We start from the raw sequence: 9,971 nt of genomic DNA, 5'->3' as shown, positions 1-9,971 counted from the left end.
TGTGCAGTATTTTAGCTGCTCACAAACTGACCAATACATATTAATATGAGTTTGCTTAATTATATGTGTTACATTTATCCTAGTCATGTCCTTGTAATCAGTGATAATGCTACAGGTGATAAAACAATTCCCCAACAATAAAGTAATACTCCACTCTTCTCTAGCCTACTCTGGTCTACTAATTTAGTCCTAATATTACTTTGGCTTATGATCTTATTCACATATGTTTCTTATACGACTTCTTTATAAAAATGCTTTATTCCACCATAGAAATGTGTAGGTTTGTAGGCTAAATAAGATTGAGTGCTGTAATGTCACATTTCTCAACCATAAAAATACTTCAAACCGGATGTAGTAACTCCAGTGCAAAAAATAAGTAGCCAATACCTTCCTGTTTGTCATTCTGACCCCGGCGTGAGGGGGAACTGTGTCTGTTGTACTTTTAAGGATAAATCTTTGAAATAGTTTCTCGAACGTAAGTTCAGCGTTCTCTCTTGACAATGTAAAAATGTTGTTCTGTCAATATCCTATATTTTTATTCAATTGATTGTGAGTATCAGTTCCTCAATGTGTAAGGTCAGCCTCGTTCAGCTTTGTTCCCTTTGATTGGCTAGTAGCTAATAGTATATATATATTTTTTTAAATCAGTTAAGGTTAGTTAGCTTTTTACAGTAGTACTAACGTGATTTTTGTATTTTATTTTTACTGTTAGCCAATTAAAGGGAACAATGCTCATGCTACTGGTTTTGCTATTATAGTAACGTTATCTAGCTAATTGTTAGCTCACTTATCGTACTGTCTATACGGACAACGGGGCAGAAGCAACTAAAAAAGTTTGCTAGCTAACATTACATTGTTAACGTGTGTTCTGCTGGGCTAGTGCTATCGTAAACTATATAGCTAGCTAATGTCAGATGAAAGGGGTTAGCTAGCTAGTTTTATGTGTTGCTCTGGTCTGACACGGCTGCATAGCTGACTAAACTCAACTCACGATTTCAAGTTGAGTTTAATCGGCCAGGCTTCCTGCAGGCTAGACAGGCGTAACATAGCTAATGTTAGCTAGTTTTCAAATTAACTTGATGACTTGCTGCTAGCTAGTAGTACCAACAATCGGTATAACGACCACCGAATCTACAGCAGCAAATGACCAGTTTCATCTCTTATCTCATCATTCACAATGGTTATCTAGCTAAATTTGCCCTATCAAATTGTATTGGTCACACACACATGGTTAGCAGATGTTATTGCGAGTGTAGCGAAATGCTTAAGATTCTAGACCCGACAGACAGTGCAGCAGTATCTAACAGTTAACGTTAATATCTAACAATTCCACAACAAAATCCTAATACACACAATCGAGTAAAGGAATGGGATGATTATATATATGGATGAGCAGTGACAGAGAGGCTAAGATGCAATAGATAGTAAAGTATAGATAGTGAAGGATCCAGTATATACATATGACATGAGTAATGCGAGATATATAAATATTCTTAAAGTGGCATTATTAAAGTGACTAGTGTTCCATTTATTAAAGTGGCCAATGATATCAAGTCTGTAGGTAGGCAGCCGCCTCTGTGCTAGTGATGGCTGTTTATCAATCTGATGGCCTTGAGATAGAAGCTGTTTTTCAATCTCTGTCCCAGTTTTGATGCACCTGTACTGACCTCGCCTTCTGGATGGAAGCAGGGTGAACAGGTAGTGGTTATTTTCCTTGATTATCTTTTTTGCCTTCCTGTGACATTGGGTGTTGTACATGTCCTGGAGGGCAAGAAGTTTGCCCCGGTGATGCGTTGTGCAGACCGCACCACCCTCTGGAGAGCCCTGCAGTTGTGGGCGGTGCAGTTGCCGTACCAGACGGTGATACAGCCCGACAGGATACTCTCAATTGTGTACCTGTAAAAGTTAGTGAGGGTTTTCAGGGACGAGCCACATTTTTTTCAGCCTCCTGAGGTTGAAGAGGTGTTGTTGCCTTCTTCACCACACTCTGTGTGCATGGACCATTTCAGTTTGTCGGTTATATGTACACAGAGGAACTTAAAACTTTCCACCTTAATGATAAGTTTGGAGGGTACTGTGGTGTTGAATGCTGAGCTGTATTCAATTAACAGCATTCTTACATAGGTATTCCTCTTGTCCAGATGGGATAGTGCAGTGTGATGTCGATTGCATCGTCTGTGGACCTATTGGGGCGGTAAGCAAATTTGAGTGGGTCTTGGGTAATAGGTAGGGTGGAGGTGATATGATCCTTGACTAGTCGCTCAAAGCACTTCACAGAAGTGAGTGCTATGGGGAAATAGTCATTTCAGTTAGCTTTCTTGAGAACAGGAACAATGGTGGCTTTGTCCGTAAACACACCAGCAAGCTGGTCTGCGCATACTTTGAGGATGTGGCTAGGGATGCCGTCTGCCGAGGGTTTTACTCACATCGGCCACGGAGGAGGAGAGCCCACAGTCTTTGGTAGCGGGCTGTGTCGGTTGCACTGTATTGTCAAAGCTTGCAAAGAAGTTGTTTTAATTTGTCTGGGAGCAAGACGTCGATGTCTGCTACGGGGATGGTTTTATTTTTGTAATCGGGGATTATTTTAGACCCTGCGTTTGAGCCGTTGAATTGCGACTCCACTTTGTCTCTACTTACGCTTTGCTTGTTTGATTGCCTTACGGAGGGAATAACTACACTGTTTGTATTCGGTTATATTTCCAGTCGCCTTGCAATGCAGTGGTACGCGCTTTCAGTTTTGTGAGAATGCTACCATCAATCCACGGTTTCTGGTTAGGGAAGGTTTTAATAGTCACAGTGGGTACAACATCTCTTATACACTTCATTATAAACTTGCTCACCGAGTCAGCGTATACGTCAATGTTATTGTCTGAGGCTACACGGAACATATCCCAGTCCACGTGATCGACGCAATCTTGAAGCGTGGAATCCAATTGATTAGACCTAAGCAAGGGCGCTTCCTGTTTTTAGTTTTTGCCTATAGGAGGGGAGCAACAAGATGGAGTCATGGTCAGATTTGCCAAAAGGATGGCTTGGAGGGCCTTGTATGTATCGCGGAAGTTAGAGTAGCAGTTGTCGAGTGTGTTACTTGTTTGTGTACTGCAATCGATATGCTGATAGAATTTAGGTAGCCATGTTCTCTGATTAGCTTTGTTAAAATCCCCAGCTACAATAAATGCAACCTCGGGATACATGGTTTCCAGTTTGCGTGAAGTTCCTTGATGGACGCCTTGGTATCCGCTTGCGGGGGGATATGCATGGCTGTGACGATAACCAAGTAGAGTTCCCTTGGGAGATGATACGGTCAGCATTTGATTGTAAGGAATTCTAGGTTAGGTGAACAAAAGGACTTCAGTTCTTGTATGTTACAATTACACCGTGAGTCGTTAATCATGAAACATACACCCCGCCCTTCTTACCAGAGAGATGTTTGCTTCTGTCGGTGCGATGCACTGAAAATCCCGTTGGCCCGTTGGCTGTACGGACTCTGACAGCAAGTCCCTAACTAGCCATGTCTCTGTGAAACAGAGTATGTTACAATCCCTGATATCTCTTTGGAAAACAACTCTTGCCCTAATTTTGTTTACTTTGTTAACTAGGGACTGGACATTAGCGAGTAATATACTCCGAAGCGGTGGGTGGTGTGCACGCATCCGAAGCCTCACTAGAAGACCTCTCTGGCACCCTCTCCTCCTACGGCATTGTTTTGGGTTGGCCTCTGGAATCAGTTGAAATGCCCTGGGAGGTGCAGACAAAGGATCCGCTTTGGGAAAGTCGTATTCCTAGTTGTATTGCTGGTTGTGCTGGTAAGTCTGATATCTAATAGTTCTCCCCTGCTGTATGTAGTAACACTTAAGGTTTTCTGGGCTAACAATGTAAGAAATAATACATAAAAAAACAAAATACTGCACAGTTTCCTAAGGACTTGAAGCGAAGCTGTCATCTCTATCGGCGCCATCTTGCCACCAAGTAGTTGAAGTTACTGTTCAGGATTAGTATAGCCTAACTTGGTCCATGTTGTCCCTCTGCTTCACCAATGGCAGATGCCTAGGCGACAGTGTTCGAAAATAAGACAATACTACCCTTGCATATAATGATGAAGACCTATTCTATTGAAATAAATAAACGTCCTACTGTCTCTCTCTCCTCACAGGAGTCCTCCCCTCTCCATGTGCATCCCTAATGGGCGGCTGGTCTCGTATTGCGGTGCTGGAGCTGTACCGAGCACTGCTCCGTGCAGGGCGCCACCTTCACTACACAGACCGCAACTGCCACCAACGCGCCGTGGCCGGGGAGTTCCGCTGCTGCCCAGGCCCTGACCATGCCGAGCGACAAGGAGGACGCACTGAAGAGGGGCCAGTTCTTCCTAAGCAGTAGACTGGGGGGGCTGATGTAGGTGGGGGTCAACCATCCAACCACACCTTTAGCAAGACGTGCTTGTGTCAGACCACTAACAGGTAAACTATTCAGATATTTAACTGACCACCTATCCTATCGCTCTCATAAGATGATAATACATCTTTTAATAATAAAAGTTACACTGTCCTTGAGTTATGGTAATAGAACGCAAGACTCTTCACATCTGCAGAAGTTCTTTCTTTGTTCTTCTCTCATAGTTTTTCCCTTCTAACTCTACATTCACAAAGACAGAATGGCGGGAGTGAACGGTGACCATAAAGGAAAGAAGGATGACAACGGAATGGGCACGGCCGTTGACTTTTTGCTCTCTAATGCCAAGCTTGTGCTTGGGGTCGGAGGAGCTGCCATGCTTGGCATTGCAACACTAGCAGTCAAAAGAGTAAGTGGGACATTCTCTAAGCAATTATTTTCTTGTAAATGTTATCATGTACGTTATTTGTCCCTTGTGCCAGTTCAGTTGTAGGCTAAATTTGATCACCTCTCACTATTTGGCTTCTGATCTCCACATCAGTAATTTCACTGTTTTTAACCATGAGTGGAAGACATGTCCATTTCAGGAAACATTCTAATGGACAATGAAGCTTTTCAATTCAATCTCCTTTCAGATGTATGACTGTGCCATAAGTGCTCCGACCAGCCCTACTAAGATGGAACCATCAGGGAAAAGGAGCTGGGAGGAGCCCAGCTGGATGGGCTCGTCACAACGGGTACTTAACCATGACATGAAGTCAACAGTGAGCAGGTCACTGCAGACTCTACCCACCACCTCCAACTCCTTTGAACCAGGTAAGGTACGCTAATGTATTTAGGGTGTCACACACAAAGTTGTAATGCGGAATAACAATCAACATTGCTCATATAACAGTTACAATCGTGTCGTTAGCTCACCCCACAGCGTGAAACGTTGCCAATGGCGCTACCAAACTGGTACTTTTTCAGTGGTGCGACTGGTTAGTACATTGTCAAGCAGGATGGTTATGCGTGTTGGCAAGGTAGAGGATGTGAGATCAAGTATTGCCCATGGTTGAAGTGATCAGAAAATTTCTTTTTGGACCTGAATACTAAAACATGCAGGAGAAAGAGATGCTTGAAGTTGACCCATTTTTGCATACCATACCATGAGACGACCATGTATTCATCACTTGAAAAGATTAACGGTTAAGTTTGAAATTATTTAAAAGCTTGAAAACAGGGTTGTCAAACTATATTATAAATTGCATTAAAAAATATATTTAATTGATCTAAAAACATGTAAACTCAGATTTATTTTCATTTTTACATATGTTGAAGCTTAGGAGGAAAATTGGTTTATTCTTATTCAAAGACGACGAATCATGCATGGAGGTAGATGTTCATGCTCCCCTGTCCTCAGTGATTCTCCCCAATGATTCATTACACAGAACAAAGGGACAGGATGTCATTTTTTTGTAACCCAGCCCTAGCCTGTGGTTGACCAATTAGAATTCCTTGCGATAAAACTGGGCCAATGGTCAAATAACAAGTATCCTATCTCAGGTTGGACCAATGAGAACGTGCCACACGTAGCTATAAGTTCAGGACTGACATTCCTAACAGATGTTGAACTGAAAACCAACTATTTCCATTGATAATTCCCTATTGACTTTCAGTACTTTTGACCTCACGTCCTCTGCGTCGTGTATTTATCTTCGACATATTCATACACCTCCAATCATCTTTGTGGTCCAATTGGAAAGTTGAAATGTCGATGTCATTCCCATTTTAGTGCATTCATCAGCCAAAACATTACACCCACTCTGTATTCAAGTGCATGCTGTGTCTCAACCAATGGCGGTCTCAACATAAACCTCAGATGTAAAATAGGATCCAAGCTACAACATTTGTGAAAATCTGTGTTCACACATTTTTTGATAATTGACGTTAAAGGTTAAACTTTTTTTTTTTTTTTTAAAGGCCTTTTCTTTTTTGTTTTAAAGAAATGACCAAATAGTTTGACAATCCTGTTTAAGCTTTTAAATGATATCAAACTGAGCCATTTTATCTTTTCAAGAGATAAAGAGACATGCAGTGGATGTCCCATGGTATGGTGGGGTATGCAACATGAATCACATTTTGGGCACCTCTCTCCTGAATGTTCTGGCATTCAGGTCCAAAAATTCCCTTTCTGACCACTTCTACCATGGGCAAACATGTATGGAAAGTTTTGTTGAAATTTAAAGGGGTGCTGCCAAAGCTATTGAAATCGAATGGAACGACCCTATAGTTTTGTTAGTAGAAGCCCCACTAAATAGACTCAGGTGGCTAGTTTCTATTGAGCTCCATTAGATATTTATTTTATAAAGTAAAAAAAATACCTCAAAGTCTGTGGTATTTTGGATGGTTCTCTTATGCCGGGTGTACACTACACAACTTTCAAAATCCTAACATTGCTGAGCCTCTCACATTTAATGACTGTCATTCGTGTCGTTTCTTTGTCTTCCCAACATATTGGTGCTCACGCTAAACAATGTGGCACAAACCAGGGGGGGGTCACACACTACAAGATTCTCCACTTGGTCGTGAGGATTCTCAATACGGTCTGATCTCAACTTAAGAAATGGTATATCGTATGCCTGGCTTTAGTAGTAGGTTACTCTCTGTAGGAGAGGGTCGTTTGTAAACCCAATGGTTTAGCAGCCTCTCTCGTGGTACTTATTCCCATTAGTTGGGTTTGATTTCCTGTCGTCACCCAATATCCTTTCTTTCGTTCTTATTTACCTCCCATGCCCTTTCAACATATTTGATTTATTTATTTCATTATTAAAGTGTCTGGCATTATCAGAATGTCCAGCCCACATGGGCTTATATACATTGTATATGCCGATTTTTTTTTTTTTTTTTTTTTTTTATTTTTTTTTTTTATTTTTTTTTTTATTGTTATTTTACCCATACCTGCACATTACTAACCTCTGCCTGTCGTGGCTGTATCCCCCTCAGACTGCATGCGGAGGACGACGGGGCGGGGACGTAGCGCTGCAGGAGAGTCCGACCTCCTCCGGGCCAGGATGCGCCTCTCCTTACAGGAAAAACTGTGGGAGTTCTACCAGGAGCGAGTGACCATTCCCGCTGAGGAGCAGGCCACAGCCCGCCGGGCCGCCCTGGACATCTGCGCTGAGCTGAGGATCTTCCTGCACGGCAAGCTGCCCGACATGCCCCTCCGAGAGATGTACCTCAGCGGCAGCCTCTACGATGACCTGCAGGTAATAAGAGGGTAGTAGTAGGACAATTGTATTATCCCTCCCGGGGAAGGGGATAAAGGATAGATATCACTTCACAGGCTTAGGAGTGTTGTGACCACAAACAATGCTTTTTTTTTATCTCTGTGCTCGTCTCTGGGTTTGAAATGTTGTGGTTTACAAGAATAACACTATTTGCTCTCTCCAACTCTCTCTCTCTCCCACTCTTTCTCAGGTGGTGACAGCAGATCACGCTCAGCTCATGCTCCCTCTGACCCTGGAGAAGAACCTGTGGTCGTCAGTGCCCGGTGAGGACACCATTATGAATGTTCCAGGCTTCTGGCTGATTCGCAGGGAGAACCTAGAATACTTCCCCCGAGACAGCAGCTACTGGGACCGCTGCATGGTAGGAGGCTACCTCTCCCCCAAGTCTGTCTTGGAGGTGTTCGAGAAGCTGGTGGCGGGCTCCATCAACTGGCCGGCCATCGGCAGTGTTCTGGACTACGTGATCCGGCCGGTGGTTCCCTCTGAGACGCTCACCCTGGAGGTCCAGTACAAGACGGACCGCCATCTTTATGTGGACTTCCTGCCTCTGCTGGTGATGGACGACGGCGCCTCGCTGATCGCCAAACCACACAGGCTGGCTGCTGAGCGCCACGAAAACCTTTGGCGGCAAAGCTTCCGCATGGCGGAGACTGCGTGCCTGCGGCGCTGGACCAGGAGGACGGGGTCTGCCGCTGCGCCTGCCTCAAGGTGATGCAAGCTGAACCCCACCCTGGCGCGCCTGTCGGCCAGTCAGCTCACCAGCGCCATACTGCTGCTGAGTGAGAAGGAGGGCGACTGGACCCAGGAGGCGCTGGCTGACCGCTTTCTGCAGTTGCTCCGCTCGCTCGTGGGACACCTAGAGGCCGGGAGGCTCCCCTGTGCCCTGATCCCAAAGGTCAACCTGTTCTGTGAGCTGACGCCAGTGGAGGTGGATGAAATAGGATATACCCTCTACTGTTCTCTCTCTGACCCAGAGGGACTCCTTATTCTGACTGAGTCTGGTCATGGGTTCTAGGGTTTAGGACAGATGGTATATAATTCTAACTAAGGTTCCATAGATTCCATACTGTAGAAGAGGATATGATAGGTAATTCATATGTGCTTCAGACATGGACCATGTCCCCTGTGACCACGTTGCTGTGTGATTAAGTCAACATCACGTGTCTGGAGTCGCTGTTTCATCAATCAATATGTTTCTCTTGTACTTTTTTTATTTGTGTAATTATGTTTGTGATTAAGTAGAAATGCCCTACTTTGGTAGGGTATGTTTAACAACATATTTTTGACATGCAAGCCATATCTGCTAAATTCAAATACAGGATCATCCAAATACCAGTTAAACCTCAGATGATGAAACCAGTCTCTTCATAATGGTGCACGTAAGCCGTTTTATAAATAGTACTGTTCAGAGGGGTACAAAGCATGATCAAGGAGTTAGCCAGCTAACTTGCCTAGATATCCTAAAAATTGCTTTTTTTTTATGTAGAAAGATGATCTTCAAATGGACTTGGTCTAAGTTAAGCTTTCTTAATGAACCAAAATAACCTACAGTTATTTCTGGTTGTTTATCAAAGTTGAACCTGCTTCATAGTATATCCCTTGGTTTAGGGCTCAGTGTTTGTTGAATTGGGAATTGCTTCATTGGCTAATATTATGTTACCGTAATATTATGTAACCAATTTGGAATGAATGATGTCTGAAAAATATTATATTTATTAATTATAATTTATGTGGGAATGGAAATTGGGGTCTATTTGAAAGATATTTTGTTAGCTCCATTCTCAGATTGCTGGTCTTTCAAACTGAGATTATGATGGGTAACATTAGTCTAATGCGAGTTAATATCTTGTCTTAACAGGGGCATGAAAGAGATCTTTCAGTCGAGTGAACAAGCCTCAATAATCGGCTCTAGCATTATTGGTCTCTACATACATTACCGGTCAAAAGTTTTAGAACACCTACTCATTCAAGGGTTTTTCTTTATTTTTACTATTTTCTACATTTTAGAATATTAGTTAAGTTCTCAAAACTATGAAATAACACACATGGAATCATGTAGTAACAAAAAATTGTTAAACAAATCAAAATGCATTTTGTATTTGAGATTCTTCAAATAGCTACGCTTTGCCTTGATGACAGCTTTGCATACACTCGGCATTCTCTCAACCAGCTTCACCTGGAATGCTTTTCCAACAGTCTTGGAGTTCCCACATATGCTGAGCACTTGTTGGCTGCTTTTCCTTCACTCTGTGGTCCGACTCATCCCAAACCATCTCAGTTGGGTTGAGGTGAGGTGATTGTGGAGGCCAGGTC

General features: G+C 43.1%; 1 pseudogene; it reads left to right on the top strand.

The window, feature by feature from the left end:
• Positions 1-390: 390 nt before the first annotated feature.
• Positions 391-9,691, top strand: LOC110486129 (annotated as a pseudogene).
• The last annotated feature ends 280 nt before the right edge of the window (positions 9,692-9,971 follow it).

The sequence above is a fragment of the Oncorhynchus mykiss genome, chromosome 13 (assembly GCF_013265735.2).
Source record: "Oncorhynchus mykiss isolate Arlee chromosome 13, USDA_OmykA_1.1, whole genome shotgun sequence".
In the NCBI taxonomy this organism is placed as follows: Eukaryota; Metazoa; Chordata; class Actinopteri; order Salmoniformes; family Salmonidae; genus Oncorhynchus; species Oncorhynchus mykiss.
Note: the sequence above shows the minus strand (reverse complement) of the source record. Positions and strands in the feature narration are given on the sequence as shown.